At 32.2% G+C, this 25,164-nt stretch overlaps 1 protein-coding gene across 1 annotated transcript in view; it reads left to right on the top strand.

Annotated features, from left to right (window-relative positions):
• LOC141452691 (arylalkylamine N-acetyltransferase 1-like) overlaps positions 1-25,164 on the top strand; it is a 98,573-nt gene that overhangs the window by 50,834 nt on the left and 22,575 nt on the right. The window lies entirely within an intron of this gene.

Genomic DNA, 25,164 nt, shown 5'->3' with positions numbered 1-25,164 from the left:
CAACGGGCAGCATTGCTAAAACCATACACAAACACCATATCGGCTGTTAGAATAAATGCGACGCATAATATGTAAATTCTGTAAAAGCGTCAAACTGATAAATGTTCTTGAGAAAAAGTTATTATTTAGAAAGTCCACAGTGCAAATTCCAGATGGTATTATTCCGTAAAATGTCAATATTGGTATGTGCAGTTAGAGATACAAGGTGATTTTAGCAGTTACACAATCAATTTATCATTCGATCTAAAATCTTTAGACGCGAATATCTCATAAACAAAGCGTTAACGGGCATACCTTCATAGAAAATTTGTTTCTTGTTTAGAGGACTTAAATGGTATTATTCCGTTTATATATATATATTTTTTTTTACATTGACTTACCCAGTTTAGATTTTTGTAGAAACACAAAATAACTTTCATTTTTCGCAAACCAGAATTATTTCAGGAAAAATTGTCTTACAGTGAAGTTTTGTACAGATTTACGATTTATAAAGTAGACAGTGTGGAATCGTTATCCAAAAACGGAATTTTTTTTTTTTTTTTTTTTTTTTTTTTTTTTTTTTTTTTTTTTTTGGCGCATCAACAGCTGAGGTTATTAGCGCCCGGAGCTTTTTCCAGTGCACTGCCGGCCTCCGGACAGTGTTCTCTCGTCACAGACAACACTGTCCATCACCGGACAGTGAGCTGTAAGAAGCTCCTAGGAAGAGAAAATCTAAGGGTCAGCTGCTGGATTCGAACCCGGGACCTCCGCGTGGGAGTCCAGTATGCTAACCTCATAGCTAATCCCTTCCCTACGGAAAATTATTATTTTTTGTTATTGTACCAATCATGGGATTTTTATAGCTAACTTTAATATATTGTTATAGTCAACTTTTAATTTTAAAAGGCTTGGAATATGACATTACTTCTTTTTTTTACGGATACATACAAAATATTTGTTAAAATCATCTACTTTTCCTTCCTCCTATTAAAAGGAAATATTATGTTTAATTTTAGAAATAACTTTTTCGTGGTAATATATGTACGTTTTAAGATCTGTGAGAAGTTTTAAGGCGTAGACTGTAAACAAAATGTCCCAAAAACAAGTAAATAAATAATATTGGTTAAATATGCATGGCTGTTTTGGTTTCATTGTCGTTTCTAACCTAGGGTTTTGACCGCAATCTATTATTCGTCAATGAAATTTGAATTTTACGGATGTGATTATTCAGTTTTCTCGATTTTCTCTAAAACGATTTAAAGTTCTTCATGAACCTTCTTATTGATACAATTTATAAATCTAAATGCTTGTCCCTTTTATTTGCAACTTTGCTTCGGAGAAAATGTTTTTATTTTGGGGGGATTCTCAGTGAACTGCTATTCCGAACTGTTATTTAAAGTATTATTTAAAAGAACAATCTATTGTATTTTGTCGCTTGTACAATTTAATGAACTTTATTGCTAGAATTTCAACTTTGAATATTTTCTGTTAACCAGCGTTTAACATACCACTTAATCAAGAACATTCTAAAACGATTTTTTTCGAAGAGAAAAATGCGAAGAAAAGTGACAAGCAACAGTGACAAAATTACAGTTCTGGTGTGTAACCAGAACTGTAATTTTAGAGAATAGATTTATTTTTTAAAATTAACTGGAAAAGAGCTTCATCTATTTTCTTTAAACTTAAAATGATAATCGCCCTCAGACTAACCTATAACATTTACTTGGGTCTTGAGGAATCTGAATGCTAGGTTTATTTCCCTGTTTCAATGGCCTCAAGTTCAAACGCAGAATACTGAGGAAATATCCTCATACTTCAGTAGTCACTTGATTGAAAGTAAAAAGTTTATTGATATGCATTCGCGAACCTTCGAATGAAAGTTTACAGTTACAATGAAATTTGAACACTTACTTTCAACCATAGATACTGAGTGTCCTTAATCTACGTCACACATTGTTAGTTTTAATGTATTATAATAATCTCAGGGCCTCTCTATGGTTGCAAGATCAGGTTTTTGTTTGGCGTCGGCTTTTGTGCACAAAGGAGAAAACGTTCGTTTCCTCGTCTCCTCATCTCTCATTCGTCCATCATTTCTGTACAGAGTAAATTTTTACTCATCAGAGAAGAAAACTTCCTCCATTGCCCGACGTGCCCGAATTGCGATGGTCCCTGGCAAACAGATGTCTGGCGATTTTGTGCCTTCCGGGCAACCGTGGCACTTTTATCAGGTATCTGGTACGCAGGCTACCTTCCCTCAATCGATTACGAACGATTTGTGCAGAAATCACGGTTCCTGTGGCACGCAGAGGTCACTGGATAGCTGTTAAGGTGGTTTGGCGATTTCTGAGGGCTTGAGCCGCATTAATCGGTCCTCATTTAATGAAGTGGATCTTGGCCGGTCCTGCCCTGGTTGTCTCGTGAATCCTCCTGCCTCCAGATATCTCACCCCTTAATTGCTGGATTACAGAATGACTCACTCTCAATCGCCGGCCTACTTCCCGCACTCCTAGGCCTTCCTCAATTAATGTTACAACCCCTACATCCGTCAAATGCCGCCTTAAACCTTGTAGGAGACCCATAACACATAAAACAATACCAAACACCAGTAAAAACTTTACGACATAACGTTAAACACTGATAGAGTTAGAGTAGAAATAGTCCCATATCGGTCAATATGAACAAAGTTCAAGATAACAAGGAAAAAAGTGGTCAAAGAAAAAAACAGCCTCTTGGGACAGGTCTGAAGGTTTATCTTAATTTTAACCACAATTATATCTTTTCAAAACATGTTCCAGAGTGCACTCATTGACTGGAAGAACGACAATACAAAGTGGCCCTTTAATTTTTTTGACGTGTGTATTTTGAGAGGTTATTTATTTATTTATTTATTTTTTAAAATAACAAAAATTACTTTACTTCAGAATGATTAATTCTGTTAGCGAGGTGGGAGCACGGCGAAGAATGTTTGGAGATGATAAGACATTTAATTTTGCCTTTATTATAATTATTCTAATCTAAAGCGTTCTAAATCTAAGCTCTTTGAAGCTCGGAGGCATTACATTGGCCGTCTTCGAATAGCGTTTTGTCTCGTTGCAGACAACACTTTAGACAGAATGCTTAGTCTCCTTTAAGAGGAAATTTAACGGCAGCTAGATGGCAGTTCGAAGCCTCGAGTTCTGAGCTCAGCGCTCAAAATAAGCCTGGCCTGTTTGTCTGCATCATGTTAAGCCTAATATCAGAAGATTTATTGGTTATGACATCTAGTTTGTAACTTTCTTTGAAAAGAATTTACATTTCCGATGAAAACTGAATTTCTTAACCATGATGCTTGCATTCAACAACAGAATTAGTGGTCAGGAAAATGTTTTAAAGAGAAAAAGTTATTCTTCGTTTAAGATGCATCATCTTTTATAAATAAATATTTGTTAAAACAGGCAAAATACTCTACATTTCCAAACTGGGTAAAATAATTGTACTAAAATTAACGTACTTCCACATAACCATTAAGCGTACAGTTTATGCAATTACAATAAGAAGTAACGCTCACTTTTTTAAGAATTAAACCAATAGTATTATAATAGGTTATAATTTTTAATAGGTACAGACGGTTAACTAGTGGAAACATACAAACAATACAAAGGAACTTGTTTGTACAGGAAGTCAATGTAGATTTTCTTAAAATTCATTTGGTCAAAAATTTCCCATTCAACAGATAGAAAAAGAATTTCCGGTCATTTCATGATCTCAGAATCCCAATTAGGTGGATTCCATTAGCTAGGTGGTCAGTTCTGTTATTCTTGACCTTATTTCCTAGAATAAGCTACTTGATGTTATTTAATTATTAAAATATTCTTTTTAAGGGTAAAAGACTAATCAATATCGTTTTAAGAAGATAATTAAAAAATAAGTGGACAGTACGATCAAAGAGGAGAAAGCAGGGATGTCATCTCTCCTAAGGGTATTTGATTTATTCTGTCTATAATATAAAAGATTTGTTTTAACGTCGCCAAACATTTAAAAGTTTTTAATATAAAATATTATTAGTTGAAGACCCAGTTATCTGTAATAATAAAACTGTTGTTGATATGGTAACTAGATGAACTTGGTAAGAATTAGTTTGATTACAAGTAGTTTCAAAAACCAGTTTTGATTCGAAGAATATATTTTAATAAAGTTCATCAGACTTTTTAAGATCTCACCGACATTAATTTTCACTTTAATTTAGTTGTTTAAACTTAATAATTGGAAACCAACGAAAGTTTTTATCCTATAAAAAAATCATTATTTTAAAGTTACTAAAAATTATAATTTATTACTGCAACGAATTTCCCATCATACCGACCGAGCAGCCAGACCGGAAGTTGCCAAACAAAGTGTTATCAAAACAAAAATAATCTGACTTTCAACAAAAACCGAATTAGTTTCTTTTTTTTTTAAAAAAAAAAACTTTTATTTCTGCATGCTCCATACAATGTAGTATAAAGCTCTGTATTCGAGATCGGAATCGGCGGTCAGAAGCAAGGACGGGGTGTCTGAGTTTTTCTCTGTTGGTACTGGGGTTAGACAGGGTTGTGTCCTCAGTCCTCTTTTGTTTTCTATATTTCTAGATGATTTGCCCCCAGTGTTAGAGGGCGGAGTCCGACTAGGAACCACTAAGGTGAAGGTACTATTGTATGCTGAAGATGTCGTCCTAATGGCGGATAACCCGCTTCTCTTACAGAGAAATATAAATATTTTGGAAACATACTGTAAGCAATGGAACCTACACATTAACTAGTAAATCTAAGATCCTAGTTTTCCGTAGAGGTGGTCAATTGGGATCTCGTGAGTGCTGGAGATATGGGGGTCAGAAAATTGAGATCGTAAAAACCTACAATTATTTGGGAATCACACTGTCCAGTCGTCTCTCCTTCTATGAACATTTTAAGAGGAAAATCTCAGTTGCCAAACTTGGTATTAATACCACGTGGGCCAATGTGATTTCGGTGAATGATGCGCCATTGCGGGTCAAATATCAAATTTATAAGACTGTATCTCGGGCAGTAGCATGTTGTGGTGCTCAAGTGTGGGGGCATGAACAATATGAATTGTTGGAGAAATTTCAAAGATACTTTCTTAAAAAGTTGTTCTCTCTTCCTGCCTGCACTCCCAACTATATGCTGCATATCGAAACTTCCCTAGATCCGGTTTTTCTCTTCACATTGAAACTTAATATAGGTTATTGTCTTATTTTGCTTGAATTACCTGACTATCGCTTGCCTAAGATAGTGGCCATGGAAGTAATTAAGCGTAAATTATCATGGTTTTCTTCGTGGATTAGTTTATCCCAATTGCATGGTGTACACTTTGACTCATCAATCCAGGATAAATCCGTATGGTCAAAGCAACTAGGCTCATTAATTTCTACTTTAACACGTTTTTATAGGAAAGAATCTCTTGAGCGTGCTAGAGATTCTGATAAGTATCTATTGTATCGAGCTTTAATAGAAAACAAGGAAGATTTCGGTACTCATTGCGGGTTAAACTCAGTGACTTGTTTTAATTTATCTGATCTGAGTTTGTGGTTTAAACTCAAAGGGGAGCTCTTAAATTTAAATAGAGTCCCGTGGATGGAGAGGGATTCGGACAAGGAGTATTGCCAGGTGTTTAATCTTCGGCAGCCTGAGACTCTTTATCACTTTCTTGGGGAATGTCCAGCATTTGTTGACTCGCGAAAAAGGTTCTTCGGCTCTGATCTCATTTCTGGTAGATTTATTGTTGAATTGTTTTCCACATCAGATCGGTTATTGCTTAAATTTGCTCGTCATATTTGGGGCATAAGAAATTTAAGATTGTCAAACTAAATATCGTATGTACTCTTCACATAAGGAATGTACACTTTTTTTAAGCAGTATAATTCAGAGAATTATTATTATTTTTTTTTTTTATGTGATCTTATTCATTTCTTTTTCTATATATTTTTTACATCTGTATTTTCTTTGTTTTTTGTGTAGAAGTTTCCTAATTTATATTTTACTTATTACATTATTGTAGATATTTTAATTTTTTTTATTTAAATTTACATATTACTTTTAAGACAAACTCCGGCAGACGGTCTAGCCATGCCTATTGTACTTATTTTTATATATCAGTTTTTGTATTTATTTTCTTTCGTATAAATAAAGTACTATTTAAACCAACAATGTAGTATAACACATGCTAGTATAATAACATTTAACATCAATAATCAAAATAATAATTTAGAGTAGAATAGTAATAGTTGATAATTCTAACAAAATAATAATATTAAATTAAATGATAATAAACCTTACAATAATGATAATATTAAAATCATAATATACCAAAATAGAGAAAAAAAGATAAATAATAAAATTAGAAAACTGCATTTAAAATAATCTAATGATAAAAGTAGCTAAATTAAATTGAAATAATGCAAAAATATATAGATATTTGAAACAATTACAGAGCAACCGAAATAGAATTGAAATTAATATAATTAAATTAGTAAAATTAATAAAATGAAAATGTCACTTCACTTTTGGGTCGATTGACTTAATTTACAATTTATCTAAATTTATATTATTTACAAATTTTACAATGATCCGAATTAGTTCATGACAAACATTAGTCAATATGGTTTTTTTAAGTAGCCTTTAAAAGCAGTTGTAGTTCAAAAATAAAAAATTAATTTACATCTTTATGTACGGCGATACTATTTTATACTATTTTCTTGTAAAACACACTCTTGTACAACCAACTATAATATAATATGGAGATTAAAATAATGTCTCCGTTTGATAGACTCATTTGTTCGATGCCCCCTAAGGATTGCATGCACGCCTTACTTAATTTACAGTTTGTTTGCTTCAAAAGTTAGTCGCAATTAATCAATGTGCTGGCTCCCCAAAGGGGCTCCTTTGGCCACCACAATCAATTTTAATCAACGTTCCCTCTCTCTCATTAAAATGTAAATGTGAAAATGGTAAAACACGTTTTATTTTAATCTCTATCAAGATTTTTTGTACACAAATTTTCCTTACATGTTAATTCAAGTTTCCTTTAATGTATTCTTAGATGAGTGGAAAGCAATATCAAGATTTTTTTTCCCCCCCATGGAGGATTAAGAATATGTTAAACAAAATAATTTAGCCATCTTGATCTCATTATCTGAAGTAAACATTAATAATTGACAGTAATTAATGGATTAGGTAATTACTTCTGGCCTTTGACACTGAGATTTTAAAACAGCTCCAAGACTGTAGAAAGATGTATCCAGAAAATACGGCTGCTAATCCGACGTTTATCTTGGTAATCCTAAAAAAAAAATGGGCCTCGCTTTTTTAGGTAGAGTTAGTTTTTATTCATTTGTTCTTCAGAGATTGGAAGAGAAGGTTAATCAATTCCAGGGTCGTAATTTTCTCAGACATCCAGCCGGTTCTACTAGCTATATATTCCTTAAAGAACTTAATTCAAGATTGGCTGAATGGACATTCTGATTAACACTTGAAGAAATTGTCTGGCTTTTCGGATATTTTGGACTAAAGTCTAGTATAACGGCAGTCTGCCTAGCTCAACAATACGAAAGAATATTCGGACAATCGTAAACCTCTTGATGCGCCACTGTAGACTGAATAAACTTGTATCGCCTGTAAAGTTATCCTAGACCTGTGTCAAGTGAACGTAGATTCGACAGAAACAAGTGCACATCGAAGATATTAAGTATTTCCAGTTCGTGTATAAATGAAAGTTTGGCCATTTGGAGAAGTAAAACTCGTGCCTTATCTAAAGCTTTATCCAGGAATCCCTCTCCAGACTTTTACATCCAAAAACAAGGAACTAGACGGTTGCTCCAATTAGTTGAATTCTACATCAGTTACATTGGTCGCGGAAACGTTGGCTGATTAGCTATCAAATAAGAAATCAAATTTAATCTGATCATAAAACTAAAACCAATTTATAGGTAAGTGATTTACGTTTAGAATGCGAACAAATGAATTTAAAGTTTTTTACAAATGTAGCAGAGTAACGTATGCCAGTTAAATATTATCTTAGAGCAGGAATTTCCTAAATAACGTCTTCAATATAGAAAGTATAGTCTACATTACAATTACAATTCTTGTAGCTTTATATTGTAAAACTTTTATTTTTTATATATTTTTCAAAGTGTAAATAGCTTCAAGAAAAAAATGTATCAATTTTAATTTAAAAAGTTGTCACCTTGGAAGCGAGACAATTTTTTTAATAATAATTATAATATAAAAACCACTTTTAAGTGAAGCAATTAAAAGGACAGTTAGAATAACCGTTTAATTTAAAATGAAGTGCAGTCATTAGAAATATTTATTATTGGAAAATGTCCTATTTATGTAACATGGTATAATTATCAGGTTAAACAGGTAGAAGTACTTATCTTCATCGAAGATACTAACTTAATTTACTGAAAGTGAGGAACTTAAAATTAACTAAATAATATGTTAGTCTAAATGAAAAGGCTAAATTTTGTTCGAAACATCTTTAACTAAGATTAGATGCAAAATAATTTATTTTTTTCTGTAAAATTTTATTGCAAAAAATAAAAATAAACGAATCTTTACTTATCGAAATAACTTACTAATTACTCTTACAAATAATTTTCACATAATTGGGAGTCAAATTTTCTTTAAGATCACATTTTACAAAATTGAACTGGTTCTTTTAACTTCCATTACAAAAGTAAAACCTTTATTAAGGTTACAATTCTTACAATTTGGTTACAATTTGTGGGATATTTCCCACAAATAAAAATTTTGTAATTCTGAGGCTACCAAAGAAAAACAAGCATTCTCAACGATAGTGGTCAGTTGTCAAAAGACAGCTGCTCTCCCATTACAAATTCACTTATCAGATTTACTTTCAGGCTTACTTTGCAGTTTTAAATATATTATATACTTAATAATGTAATAATAAAAAATAAAGCTAATAGTCTTCCTTTGAACAGTACTATCCAAAGACAATATTTCTGAGGGGGGAAAAAATGTATCGAAAAAATGGAGATTATTTATTTTGTTGGAAAAGTTTTCCCCGTGAACTGCACAACTTAATGAATTATTCATTCATCTAGAGCTCCAAAAAGAGAAAATTAAACAACATAAATAATGATCTTAAATATTTGGAAGTTTATTTATTAGTTATTTATTTACAAGTGAGAGGAATATACATTGTGTTTATTGAGTGTTGAGTGTTTTTGGAAGCTTATGAAGAAGCAACCCAAGATTCAAGAAAATCTTTGATGCCGTAGCGTTTACAAAAAAGGATTAGGGAAATAAATCTCCTTCCCAAAAATTCAAAAAACTATTTCCATTTATATATCACATGCAATTCATATTTATATGTTGTAGCAGTGAGCAACTTTACATGTAATAACGGTTGGACGATATTTTTCTGCGTTACGTAGAAGCAAGATTTTCTTTTAGAACAGGAAAGCGACAGAGCAGAGAGTGAACAGCTTGTCTATAATGAACATCCAAATTGTTTGATTCCTCATAAGGAGACGAAGTTTTTCACGCATTAGCGAGGAGCCCGTAGAGACTACATAATATGTAGTTACCAACTCGGTTAATTCTTCCCCAGCCAATTAAAATAGTAATTATAAGAGAGTTGAGAACATTCAAATCTGTTAAAAAAATCAAAAGAAAATAGAAACACAGATATTTTCGACTTTTGTTTGTTGTCATTTCTTCCTATTAAACTTGGTGGATGCAAAGTTTAGCAATAAATGTAATAGGTTATAAATTTCACCAACATGAGTTTTTTATTTGAAAGCACGAGATAAACAAGGAATGATTTAATCAAGGGCATGCTACACTTGTTAGATGAAACTAATATGCGAACAATAGCAATAAACCTTCAACAAAGGTATTTATTGTGCATAGTGAACAGCCGGTATACCCTACCTATTGGAAAAGGTATGTTTAAATATAAACTCTTGCCTCTAAAAGGAAACTACGTAAGGTCAAAGGGAGAATTTATAACTTCCTCAAGTTGAACACTTATTGCACTAGATCTGATAAAACAACACACAAATAATGTTGTAAAATTTTCGTTCTCTGTGCAATTAATTTTCAAACCGTATGATCTTTACAAATTATCTACTTTATATTCTGTAAATGTGATTCTCAATACATTATTTCTAATGTTACTGTAGTGCAATAAAATGTGAATGTAGACCACGGCCAGCTAAAAAAAAAAAAAAAAAAAAAAATTGAAAAAAGAGTAAAAATCAAACTGGAATGTTAATAAGAGTGTCTTCAGACGCTTGTTTCCAATCACTGACAAACAAATACAATTAAACATAAAGATTAATTCAGAGCATTGTTGGAATCGTTAATCGTGTCACAAATGTAATTTGCATTACACCTTTGACAGTACTCTCATGAATGCAGAATAGAAGAGACAGCACGTATTTGTTTCTCCACAGAAACAGTTCAAGTAATGGCAGAAGCTAAATTGGATGCTTAAGGACGTAAGACACGGAACGCTAAGACATTTCGTTGACATGGTGACGCCTAGAAGGGATTAGTTTAGTATCTAGTAGTTTCTGTTTTTTTTTTCCGGATCTTATCTAGTTATGGAATCCTCATAATAAATTAAAAACTAAAAGTATAAACCAAAATTCTCCAACTGTTTTAGGAAGTCTACAAAATAGATCAATGATTAGTTAACAATGAATGATAGTTTATCCTAATATTGAATAAAGAGGAGTTCATTATAATGGTAACAGCTGGTCGTTATTCAATTTCATCAATGAATCAATTTTGCATAGTAAATAATCAAGTTATCTACATCAATTATGGATAAAAGTGCTCATTTAACTGAACGAACATCAAAGCGACCAACTATTGCGCTTTTTACGAGAGCCAACTTGGAACGTGCGTTTGTTACGCTACTTCCCAAGTTTGTTGGTTGTTCGTTTGTTTCATGTAATAATTGTTTTTGGCTTAATGTGCTAGGAAAAATCTTTTATAAACTTGCTATTTGTTTAGTAGCGATTGTTAGACCAAATTTAGGTCATGGATTGCTCTGTATATTACTAGAAAATTTCTTTAGTGCCGCAGTAACTAGAGCCAGTTGGTCAATTCCTTCTTCCATTCTGGAAAGTAGAATTTGATGAAACTAGTTAGTCATCTGGTTCGTAACATTTTAAATGTTCATAATGATTCATAAATAGTCAGTCAGCACAATGCTGCTAAAATTTAAATAGGACTTTGGCGTTTTAGAAGTGGCATGGACGATGCCGATTCAAGCAATTTGGAGGTTTCAGAATGTGGACAGAATGCTGTAGGATTTGTATGTATACCTAGGAGGAGAGATTGGATTAGTTCGGTAATGGAGGGAATATTGTACTCAGAGCAAAGTGCATAGAAGGGGAGCATTGAAAATCTGACAGTAGATTCAAAGAATTGAATTCTCTGGAGTCTGACAGTTGGGACGTTAAAAATGACTCCACCTGAAGAAAAAAACATCTGCTTAATTTCAATAAAAGGAAGCCAAGAGAGTGGTCCAAACGTTTTTGTTTTTTTACAGTCCATTACCAATTTCCTTTCTTCTTTGCCGTAAAAAATTACTTCATGCTAAATACCTAAATCACTGTGCATTTTTTGATCATGGCAAACATTTATATTTCTTTACTTTTCTGATCTTTGTAGATTTCAAGGCTACCTTAAAAAATAGCAGCTCAAGTTTATATTTGTAAAGTTAGGTCAATTAAATAATTAATGACTTCAAGTGATTTATTAATGCATAAAAACTAATAGTTGATTTTCTACTTCTTTCAATTTTTTTTAAAATAAAGGCATTGATTTCTTACATTTGTTATAAATTTGATTTGAAGATTAATAAAGCCTTAATTTTGCATTCAATAACCTATTCAGCTTGTTCCATAAGTTCCTTAAATGGGAAACATACTGCATTGAGTGTTGTATATGAGTGGTTACAATAGATTTTTTTGTTATAAACAGTTAAAAAAAAAGACTGATTTATTGACAATATTCTTTTAAAAATTTAAATATTATTTATTTATTTGCCATTAAGACTAAAGGAGAGTTTAATAAATTATTTATTAGAAGTTCGCATTTAAGCACTCAACAAGGTAATTCCGAAGGGTTGCCTAATATTAATGTATTCTTGAGTTACTCAAACCATGATTGGAAGGCTATTATGAATTTCACTAAAACGGGAAAATTCAAGCGATTGCCTGTCTAACTGGAGCAGATTAATTTGAAGTGTTGATACAGTCTCTCCAGTCGAAAGCCCACTGAGACTTGATGATTCGAAAGTAACACCATATTTTCCCCACAAAGCTCTGAACCGAAGAAACCAATTCTATTTCACTGGAGCAGTAGTACTCAACTATAAAAGTCTGACAAAACAAATACGCGGCAATCTTGTGCATTCCATTTTTAATATATTTATTTTTAACCCAACCGACAGTAATCTTAACAATTTGCAACAAAATGTAAATTATTCCATTGACGTGGAAGAACGACAATACAAAGTGGCCCTTTAATTTTTTTGCAGTGTATATAATCAGGGGTATTCCGAGATGATTTGAACAATCTGTTATGTGCCCTCTACAACAAATAGACTTATCTTAGACTCCAGCTCCATACAATATCACACTTCGTGCATTGAATATCCACACTCTCAAATCCCAACTATCACATTTTGAATTTGAAAATATATTCATAACTGATCCAACGGCGTTATTTGCTTTACCTATTGATGACCTAGCAGTCTCTAGAAACAAAGAAGATCGAATATTGGTTGAAATGTAACGAAAAAGAATTATTGAACCATTATTGAGAAAAAATGATTGTGAAAAGCATTGAAATTTATTTTTGTACAAAAATTATTATTATTTACACTTCCTTCGTTTTGTTGGGGGAAGCGAACCAATCCAATTCAATTCTTTAGAAATCTGGTCTCTGCACACGTGCAGTATGTGGATATTGGTGTGCCCAACCATTTGGCTTAGCACGGCGGCATAATTCTAGACGTCAACACACACTCACAAGTCTAAGTCTACTTCGCTAAATTCAATTGATATATAAGGCCAATAATCCTTGACCTTTTTGTATTCATGAGCCTCTTTATAAAATTAATATTTTGTGCGAGCCCAAAGGATTTATTAACCAAGAACCTGGATAAATTGTATTTGATTTTCCGAAAATACTCTCAATAAATTGAGCTATATTCATTTCTGGTATTTCAAACGAAGTAGCAAATATGTACATTTTTAAAGAAAATAACATTTTGAAAAATCTTTTACTTCAAAAAATTTTTTAAATGAGATAATTTTGGAAGTTGATTAACTTCAAGCTGTTGTACAAAAGTTATAATTACATTACACTCACAAGAGGTGCAGAATTCCATGTTTTAATATTTATTTGGAATAAGCTTACAAACAGAATCACTGATACAGATAAAAATTATTATAATAAAGAAAGGAGAAATTATAGTATAAATTGACAATAACAATTATATTATTAGTAATATGAAGAATTCAGCTAATGATAAAAGTAATTGGATAGGAAGAATAAAAATATCATAAAGGTAAAATGGTAACAGTGACCTGAAAAAGTATGAAGAAACTGTTTTTTGAACAGTTATTCTTGCTAGTAGAATGAGCTGTTTGAACGTTTCTGATATTTTTATTAAGTAATTTAGAATCACCAGAATTAAAAAAAAAAATGCAATACATGGGTGGAGTTTAAAGAAATTAAAAATTAATGAATAAAACTTGATTCGTAGAGAATTACCCAAAAAGGTACCTAAAGTCTAAAGAGAAAGCTCGCATAGCACCCGGAGAAGAAGTGTAGCTTGGATAACTTCATCCTAATCATGAATTATAAAATAATAATAATTCCAGAATTGACAGAGACAATGGAAATGCTCCAAACTAGAAAATACAAGAAAGTAGTTGAGGGTTCCAAATTCTCTGAGCTCTTGTCTTTACTGTTACATTCAACACTCTTTTTTTTTACTGAACTCTGAATTACTTATTTGTAATTAAGAACACTGTCAAGTCCATTCAGAAATCTGAAATGTCTTGGGCATTCAACCCACTAAACATTTCGATCAATTAGTAATTTTTAAATATGTAAATATCACCATTTAAAAACAGTAATTTTGTTTTGACTGAACCATTTTTCATTTTATTTATTGTTATTTTTGTTTCTTTCAATAATAATTACTGTATTATTAAATATTATGTATTAATTTAAAAAAAAAATTGCGTTTATTATATATCATTTTATTCTATTTGTTGCATTTACTTTATTTTTGGATCATTTGATTTCAAATTGTAAATTGATTAATCCTTAGTTGAGTCTTGGATTTTTTTGTAATTATTTTATTTACCATCTTATGTAATAGAATAGTAATAATAATTTCTTTTGTAATTTTATCCAGAGGTCTTTTCTACAACTGCAATTTTTTTTTTTTTTACCTAACATATAGGATGAAACTGGTTATTTGTTATTAACAAAATTATCACTCTTCTTATTAAAATAAATTTGGAAAGGGAATGTTTAAACAGAAAGTATCACAAATTCGGACATCATATCGCACTTCATGGATGTTTTATAGGTGTTCGTTTATCAGATTGCTAGTTTAGCCCAACTCTACTCCATATCGAAAAATAGGATGCTTTATCTTTTTCTGCCTGACTAGTCTCAGTTTCTGTAAAAGTGTAACCTTGGTTTAAGGCTAAAAGAATTTACTTTAATAGCATGTTTGTAATTAAATTGTTAAATTATATGATTGTTTGTTTTGATTTACTTTTTTGTTTTTGTAAATAAAAAACTAGTTGAATTCTTGTAGTTCTAATAGTGAACTAGAGGTTTTCTTGTTTGTTTGGCATTAAGTCCGCCGATAACTCTAAATCAAGGCTAGTTACTTCAAGCGTTACCTTTAGTTTTTTACAAACACCTATAAATTTCAGGTCCGCTTTAGTCCAACATACGTACAGGGTGGTAATAAAGATGTAGATTGCAAAGTTACTGTGTTAGAATAGAATAAAACTTTCTTTGCAATTAGTATACTTTAGACAATAAATTTCATATAATTACAGATTAAATCAAATCCAGGACAATAAAGTGCGTTAAAGAACCTCATGCAAATATTTTAAGCGTCTTTTTGTTTTCATATATAAAAATTTAATGCGAACACACCTCCATAAATCAAACTTCCATAAAAAAAAATTCTTACGAGCTAAGTTATAGTCGGGTCCTCTGATTGGCTCAAAGATTTGGTTTTTAGATATTTTTCTAACACATTTGCCCTCAAACACTCAGATATTAACACCATTTTTCACAAACATCATTCTTTTCTTCTCATTTAGAACCTTATTTCCTCTTATCTCTTACAAAAAACCTTGCCTTCTAGAGAAATAGTACCACAAGAATTAAATTAAATGGAGAAAAATTGACACCGATTACATCTACCACCGCAGAGGACTTGCCCTTTTATTTACTTTATTTAACTTACCACTGCCTATGGCCAATCAGATAAGTACGTCTAATTTGGAAAAGACAAGAGGCTTGCAGCTAACTACATTTCATTCCATTGTGGAAATAGTTCAGAACTCTCTCCAGTATACTAAAGAAATGTTCATATTTGCCACCTAATGTCATCAACAAGAGGTTGTTAATAAACAGGGTTTTAAAGAGATAAAACATTCCAGTTCCGCTTCCTAAATCGTTTTTCCTTGAGTTTCCTTGAGCTCCTGTCAGGTTTGACTTATTTTTTTTCCCCCTGCTTGCTTAACAATTTTTTTTTATAAAGGCTTCATAGGCCCACTTGTTAGCCCCATGTCCAACCTTCTAACATGGATCTAGTCATTTTGGTTAAGTGTTTTCCTCTTCTACATTAGTTGTTTCCTCTGTAGTTGCACAGCCTAACCAGACATTGGTTTCAAGACAGACTTAATTATTACTAGCCTTTGCATACCCACCATCTTATCTGCGAGGCAATGCTGAGGGAGTGTTTTCTTGGTGGCGACGTTGTCTTTTCTTATCCTGTGCCTACATTTTACTTTTTTTCACTTATCCTATGCCATTATGTAGTGGCGATTCTCTCAGGAATCACCTATTTAGCCCTTTTAGTAAAGTCACTTCTTTCCGTGATCCTGGTAAATCTCTGATTTGCGGCTAACCTACATAACTACAGGCCGTTCCAACGCCCACAATTTGCAGACTATCCCAGAAGACTGACCCTGGGATTAGAGGAAAAAGTTTAAATTTACACATATTTAAACAACTATAATTTTGAAATTGTAAATTATAAATTGGAACTACTAATTAACTTTAGACATGTTTATTGGAATATCTATAGCTTTAATGTTAACTGATAATTATCTCTCAATTACAAAATTTAAGTTTATAAATTGATAGCCAGAAGGACTTTTTTATTGGTCTGGTGCTAAATACAAGGCTAAAATTTCAATGATGTTTGAGTAAAGAGTTTAGGGAATGGTTGGACATGTTTATAGACTGCCACATCTCCATATTGCTCTAAAAATATTGTGGTGTACATGCATGTATGTATGAATATATAAATACGTGAGCCAAATAAACCTACAGAACACAATAGAAACATGACTTCCAGAGGGCTTGGTATGAGAAGCTGATATCTAGCTTGAATTCAATGCTTGATATATTATACGAGTAATTATATTCTGTTTTCTGACATCATTTAGCAATTAGCTTTTTTACAAATGATAATTAAAAAACTATAAAATAAAATTCTATTCTACAAAACTTTCAATGATCCTATATAGTTTTTATGTGTGCTACTAGAAATTACTTAAGATGATTTTTACAGATTAATATTCTTGAAATTAGATTAAAGCATTTTTTCAGTCTAAATCTATAATTATTATTTATTTGCTCGTTTAGGACCACCTGAATCAATCCTCAGTTTCTATAATGAAATACGCATTATAAAAAATGCCTAACATATACTTTTTAAATTTTGCATCAGAAAAATTATACGTTGATAGCTTGGGATGTTCCTATTTAATCTTAATATTTAATCTTTTTAGATGTTAAAAATTAAAAAATAAAATACTATTATTAGATTCAAACATTCTGATGAAGAATTTTGACAGCCAGTTAAAAGGCTTTGTACATTTTGAAAAATATTATTGTTAGTGACATGCTTTAAATGTATTAGTTTTCTGACGTAAATTAAAAATATACGAAGTGAATGGTAAGCTTGTTATAGTTCATTAATGTCTATCTACAGTGACTCCCATTAATACTGGGACAGTACATACAGAAGTTCAAAATTGACGAAAATTAAAAGTGGCACCCATTCATTCAAATTTTTATAAATTCATTTCATTTTATAATTACCTACTATTAATTAAATAAAAACTATTTAAATAAGTACATAAAAATGTTTTGGTAGATTAAAAAAAATATATATAATAATAAGTGCAAATTCTACCTCTCATTGGGACACTATTATAATTTATAGTTTGTCTAAGGTTTTGCCCGAATATTTATACAATTTGTAAATATATACCTTAAGCATATATTCAATATGAAATTAATAATTAAATTAGTTTATATAAATCAAGCCACGTATAACATGCCGCGCAAAAATACAAATACAACGATTGAACAAAGAAAAATTGTAATTTCTTTGCACAAAGACAATAAAAAGTGTTAGAGAGACAGAAAAACTGATCGGACCTAAAACATCTACTGCGTGGAACATCATTCAGCGTTACCAAAAAGAAAAAGAATTGTTTCAATCCCACAAAAAGGCCGTCCTCGACTGCTCTCTGAGAGACAGCAGCAGAGAGCAGCGTTATATATTAAAAGAATTAGAAAAGATCACCGACTTAGTGCTCCAAAACTTCTATGTGAAATTTTTGACATGTTCAGAGAGCAAAAAAGGAGCAGAAACAGTTCGGAGAGTGCTAAGAAAACTCGACTATCATGGTAGAGTAGCCTGGAAGAATCCTTTTGTCAGTAAGATAAATCGTGCTAAGAGAGTGAAATTTGCCGAAAAATATTTTAATGAAAATAGTGAATTTTGGAATGATATACTCTAGCGATGAATCAAAATTTAATATTTTTTAGCCAGATGGAAGGGATATGGTCTGGAGGAAAGCGAATGCTGAACTCGAAAAGAAGAATTTACAGCCAACTTTAAAGGGTTTTAAAGCTACACCTCCGGGTGGAGGTGGGTCAGTTCTGGTTTGGGGCTGGATGTCCGCATCAGGATTTGGAGAATTAATGTTTGTTGATGGAGTGATGGACAAAATGGTTTATAGTAATATATTAAAAAATAATTTGAAAAAAAATGCCCAAAAATTGGGTATTTTAGGGTCTTTTAAATTCTACCAAGAGAACGACCCCAAACCTACGGCTTGGGTGATACGCCAGTGACTGTTATATAATTGTCCAAAAGTATTCCAAACCTCTCCGCAGTCTCCAGGTCTTAATCCCATTGAAGATTTATGGCAATATTTAGCTAGTGCTTTAAGTAAACGAGTAATATCTAACAAAAATGAATTAAAACGATGTTTCCTGGAAGAATGGGAAAAAAACACCACCTGAATTAACCAAAAACTTGTTTCACCTATGCCTGATCGTTTGAGGGCTATTGTAAGTCAAAAAGCAATTATTAAATTATTACCAACCAAATATTAAATAGTAGGAGATTTTAAATATTGAACATTTTAACTCTAGCACTTCTGGTGTCCCAATATTTTTGAGAGCCTTATTTTACACTTTTTCAAAAAATGCTACCTAACAGTTTGGAATTTCATCGATTTATACTTATATATAATTTCCACAGATGTTGCTAATGTAATTTAAAAAAAAAAAAAAATTCCAAACTTTTGTATGTTGTTTTCATTTTCCTTTTAAATCATTTTGTAATAGGTGTCCCAATATTAATGGGAGTCACTGTATGTAAATATTGAGGATGGACTTGGGCTAGTCTGAAATGTCTATATAAACAAGACAAGAATTTTATACTGATTATCATAGAATATAATTCAAAGAATAAATTGTTTATAATAGCAAGAAACACGTGTATGATTGGAAGATTGTGAATTTCAAAAAATATTTGAAGAAATAGTTGCCAAACGTTTTTCCAACGTTTTTTAATACTCGTTCGATGAACGAGAACTAGGATTTTATGTGAACTAGGATTTTAAACATTTTTGTTAACAATAGGTAATATTTTTTAAAAAACTCTTTGTTTTTCATCAAGTTCCTTGCAAACATTCTTAAGTAAGAAATGTGCTTAAAATTAGATATGAAGGTTAAGGGGATTGTTCAAGGTAAATGAACAATCAATTTAAGACAATCTCCTGCAGGTATATGATATCTGAGATTATGTAAATTTAACGTAAATAAAGAAACAAGAAGTAGTGGTTAATTAGAATTGAAATTAATTTCAACAATAAATTAATTGCGTGTAAAATGTGCGGATGTAAACATGTTTTCTTTTTACAAGATCCCCTCTCTTATAAGATTGTTCAAAGTTTTCAAAATTAAATGAGGCCTTGATAGGTTTTCTTTATGGTGTAACAATTAAATAGTAGTTTGATTTTGTAATTGTTTATTACTAACTCTTCATTTTCTAGCCAACACAGAGAAGATTAATGCAAATAGCTTTTTAAATAATTGATTACATTGATTGTAGTTATCTAACTGGAAGAATTAAAAATACGCCGACTTCACCGTTGGCCGCTTGCGTCTGTCAAGGTCGGAAATCCCAAGTCTACCTTGCAGTAAGAATTTAGTCCATATAGAAATTAAGGGAATTCCTACTGCATAAAAACATATAACTCTTAGTAGTTTACTCTGAGCAGTGAAGTGAATGACATTTGAAACAAATCTGATTCATCCGCCAGTAATCCCGGGAATAAACATTTCCATTTAAGTTTATTCACAGAAATATTCGCTTATTTTAAGAAAGTATAACATTAAACACATATATAAGTAAATATAAATATTCTATTTTGTGGTCTCTATTTACATACCTCGAAAGCTTCAATACAAAATTTCTATTAAACTTAAAGAAATGTATATCATACTTATTTTGAAGAATGTTTGCACCAAAACTGCAAAAAGTGTTGGTTAAATAATAATCAATTCTATAAGCTGTGGAAGAAACAAAAATCAATGAAAAATTGGCAATACCACATCATTCCTGAAGCCTCAATTTTCCTGTTTCACATGTACATGTCTTATTAATTGACAATATCTCTGGTGCTGCAATCAAATTGATTAGAGAGAGAGTTAAACGATAATCGAGTCAAAATAAGGCACCGCTTAGAGGAAGCAGGGAGATTGTGAAGAGGTAGTTGGCTGTGCTCAAGGCTTCAAGGCCCCTTGCTTAAAGAAGTAATGTGAAGATCTTCATGGTGCCTCGATCAGTACCAGGAAGAAGGTGTCAAATGAGCGGAAGTGTTGGCTAAGGAATATCCTAGAGATATTTCTGTTCTCCGAGCCAACGTTAGCCATCACGTATCAATTTTATGACAAGGAAATTAAAAAATGGTGAACAAAGGGATTGAAGAACCACTGATGGGTGCCTTCAAAGGTTTTTGAAAGAAATAAGGAATATAATAATAAATAAAAGGGGATATAAGAATTTAGGATACAACTACAGAACATTCATTAACATAAACATGTAGGGCCTATAGTCCCAGAATAACGAGAGAGTTGAGGAATCGTTACCATTGTATAGCCTATCAGGTTGATTGCCATTACTAGTTTTCGATTGTTCCGTGAAAGAAATGTTTGGGGAGGTTGGAGTTCAAGAATATCTTAGGATTTTGGTGGAGGAAGGTTCCTAAGAAGAATCATACACAGTCCCGTTAATGATAAATAAAAGAAAGCGAATAAATAAAGGAAGGTAAAAATAAATCTCCCCTAACAGGACCACTAAACGTTGCTTTTCAAGTCAATGATGACAATTTAGTTACTTACTATTAATTTTTAGAAGAAAGATTTATGTTTATTTAAATCTTACATACTCAACTGATTTGCATAACAAAATTTATTTAAATCTGATGCTAATATTTAATAGATTTAATTTAATTTAAAGTAATTTATATTATACTACATTTATGTAATTTGATAATATCATTGAATTAAATTATTTTAGAAAAGACTGATGTGAACATCCACACTACATTCTCATTCTATAATTTTCAGTTTAAGCTAAACATTTTTCAAACTGTTCAGTTTATCCTAAATATTCATTGATTAATGAGGGTACAAGTGGTACAAGGGTACAAGTGGTGCCCTGCGGGTTTGATTAAAGGATCTACATAGCCCTATGAAGTCCATTAATGAAGATCATAACTCCTTAAACACAGAAAACAAAAAATTGTTCCAAATATAAATGAGAGCCTCAATATAAAGTGGGAAACTAAATAATTAGAAATTAGTGCGCCGTTTGATAAGTTCAGACTGGTAAGTACGAGATCCCCAGTTCAAGTCCTGCGCGTTGCTACTTTTCATGAATTTGTTAAAATTTTAATTGCAGTGAGTTCCCAACCCCTACAGGTCACATAATTTGATAGTTGGAAGTTAAGTCTCGCTTGAAAAATTAGGCGATTACTACCTAAATTCTGTACATATTTCGTGTATACTCGTATTTAATTTCTGAGCGATTAATCAATGAATAACAAGGCTTCATATTAAGGAGTTTAACACATATGTTGAATCATTTTATTACTTGATAGTTCTCAAACAATATGTATATATTAATCTGGTGCTAACACTTTCTGTTGTTTTGGACAGATCTTCTTCAGGTACTTTACCTACGTTTCTCATTTAATGCCATACGTACTTGGCGGGCTAATTCACAAACGTGCATTTATAGGCAACTTAGGACGGGTTTGATGTAGAAGTTGGATATCTTACAGTAAAAAGAGCTTAAAGTGCTAACGTAAAATATTTAAATCAAATAATTTTTTTAAAAATTTATTTCGTTATTTATAATCTGTATAATAAATATACAATAAATAAATAGGGAGAATGAAGTATAAATGGATGTGTGAAAGGCAGGTGGAAAGAAACTGCCCAGCGGTAGCACTTTCTATATTTTTAGGCCTTCAGACTGCGAAGGAACACTGGCGATTCAGTCGGCACCTATTGTTAGGAATGTCAGAGGAGGCGAGAGGACTGTACTAGAAGATTGGAGCAGTGGAGAGAGCAGTATGGAATTTTTGATATTTAGTCTTAGCTAGTTGGTGTACGAAGGGTTTGATGAGGTCGTTGTGAAGAGTGAGGATAGTCACGTAGAAAGGAGGGTCAACTATCTGTCGGAGGAGTTTTGACTGAAATGTCTATACACTCCGTATGTTTGTAGATTTGGCTGAACCCCACAGCTCTAGTCCTATAAGTCCACATAGGTTTGTGGATAGTATTGTACATTAAGCGTTTGAGTTCAATGGGCAATTTGGAGCGTCGTCCAACAGTTTCGCACGTTTCGTCATTGCTTGTCTTTTAAGTCTAGTATGTGGGTTCCACGTGAGTCTTTTGTCTATAAGGAGTTCAAGGTAGCGCACCAGATCTGTACAAGGAAGAGGATTGCTGTTGAAGAGGACAGTTGGACAGGAGCCCCGCCGGAGAGTAAACGTGGCATGCTAGCATTTCTGTGGGTTCATTTTAATCCGCCACTTCTTTGCCCAGGATTCTATTTTATGTGAGTCTGTAACTTGTATGAAGCTGATGTAGGATGTGTACTTGAAGCTAATATGGCTGTGTCGTCTGCAAATGTACAGATTAGTGTAATAAATCAAATAATAAAATTAAAATAATTAACAAGAAAAAAAATTACATATTTCACATTAAAACGTAAATTATTGGAATTTAATCACAACACTTTTTAAACTAATTTAAAATAACAAATCTGTTTATTATTTTAGGGTACACTGTAGGTGGAAAAATTAGTTTCAACTTATTTACTGAGCTGATTGTCACAATTGGTTATATTAGTTATTTCTTTATTAGCTATCACATTGGTTATTAGTATTAGTATAAAATAATTTATTGTCACCTAAAAATAACAAATTTATTTAAAATTAGAAATTTTAGTCACTCATTTACTTCTCTCTTAATAAATACACAATGTAAAAATAGCCAGTGTAATAGAAAACGGAATTTCCCAGAGATTAACAACATACTTTTGGTGCGAAAAATATAACTAAATATATTATTAAATAAAACTAATAATAACTAATACTCTCTAAAAAAAAATTCTCTTCCTTCTTTGGAGAAATGTCTTGGAGCTTTTTCTGGGACTTTTCTGAAGATATTTCAGCTTAACAAAAGAACTCATGATAATACAAAACTTGAGGTTAGATTCGCTTGCAACTTAGCGAAAACCCGTACGAAAAAATTTAGTAGAGACGCTAATTTGTGGATGAATGCTGATGGATTCTTTATATTTAGAGGGTAAATGTTTAGGTTTTCAAGATCCTTTCATTTTTGTTAATCTGGTAATTCGTAAAACATTTTACCCGCCCACAAAACACAGTCTATAATTTTGATAAAATTTTATAGATTTAAGAGAATGTGAAAAATCTTGTAATCTCTAAAAATGTTGACCGAATCCATTATTTTGTTAGTTTATCAGTAAATTTCTTAATAATAATAATTATTATTATTATGTAAATTTTAAAGCGCTTCTACTAGCCTCGAAGCCTTTTAAATGCGTTCTAGCTTTCGGAAAACGTTCTTTCATTACAGACAACTCCTTCCTGTAAGTGGCTGATGGGAAATAAAAATGTAAAGGATAGTCAGCTGGATTAGAACCTAGGATCACCGCGTAAGAATCTAGTTTACTAACAACTGGGAATTCCTTCTCTACTTTTTAATATTATTCGTTCATAAATCGGATGTAAACATTTTCACGACGTTCTCTTTTCCAGTTACTTATTTATTTGCTTTTAATTTCTAGTTTCACGATTCGTCTAACTTCGAATTATTATAATATTGTAAAGTTTTTCCCAAAAAAAAAACTTTACTTACACAACTAATGCCTGCCACTAGTTATTAAATAATATGGGTTTGATTAACTAATAAAACTCGCTAAAGTTGTAAGTAATAACCTGATTTATTAACACGTTAACATTACTCACATTAACATTTACAAGCAACTAACGCTATTCATTACAGTCACCATTTACAACAGTCACAACAGTTTACTGTTACTTACTCACTTCGTAACGCCACAAAACTGTTCCCCGACTGACCACTGGTTCGCACTGCACCGAATTGCACTAGTCTCAGTTACACTAACACAGCTCTACTCATCAACTGACTAATTGCCCAACTAGCTACCACTGAAGCACTCCGCAACACTGACTCTCCAAGACTAACTCATAAACTTGACTAATAACTATAAACTCTAATAACTCCTTAAAACTTGCTTGAAACTTGATTAACAGTTGATTAGAAACTGACTTCTCCAGCTGTGTCGGCCTCCTTTTAACTGCGTGCCTCCCTCCAACTGGGACTGCCCTCCTCCAACTCTCTGAGCATAAGTTTCCACGCCCTCCTGACGTTCATTGGCTGGAGAAAACATACTGCCACCACCTCAGCTGTGAGCCGCCTCCTCCCATTCTCTGTCTCTCTCCAACTCCGTCTGTCTCACTCTCACCTGTCAATCACTGGCTGGGAAACACATATGCCACCACCCCAACTGAGGCCTTTCTCTTAGCTGGCTTTTACACAGGTCACTAACTCCTTGAACAATCTAGCCCTTTCCTTTCTAGTTCAAGTAAAAACCGGCCCTTTTGTCTACACAGTGGTGGCCTGTTACCGGCTTTAGTCGCTTAACCCCTAGAACAATCTAGGCCTTTCTTTTCTGCCACAAGTAGATACCGCCCCTTTTGTTTCTGCAGTGGCGGCCTGTTACTGACTTTGGTCGTTCAACCTCTAGAACAATCTAGGCCTTTCTTCTCCGCCCAGGTCAACTTCGTTACAATATATATTAATTTTCATCAATTCTGTTTTGACGATGAAATGATACAATTCAGAATTGACGATCTTTAAGATATCTCTTTGTTGGAGTATAGAAAAAGATTCTACAAGAATTTTAATATCGTAGTAGTTCTTACGTTTGTTTCTTCCGGTGGAACTAAAACTCTGTGTAATTTATAAC

Source organism: Rhodnius prolixus, unplaced genomic scaffold (assembly GCF_049639745.1).
Source record: "Rhodnius prolixus isolate KJV_2025 unplaced genomic scaffold, Rpr scaffold_3, whole genome shotgun sequence".
Taxonomy (NCBI): domain Eukaryota; kingdom Metazoa; phylum Arthropoda; class Insecta; order Hemiptera; family Reduviidae; genus Rhodnius; species Rhodnius prolixus.
Note: the sequence above shows the minus strand (reverse complement) of the source record. Positions and strands in the feature narration are given on the sequence as shown.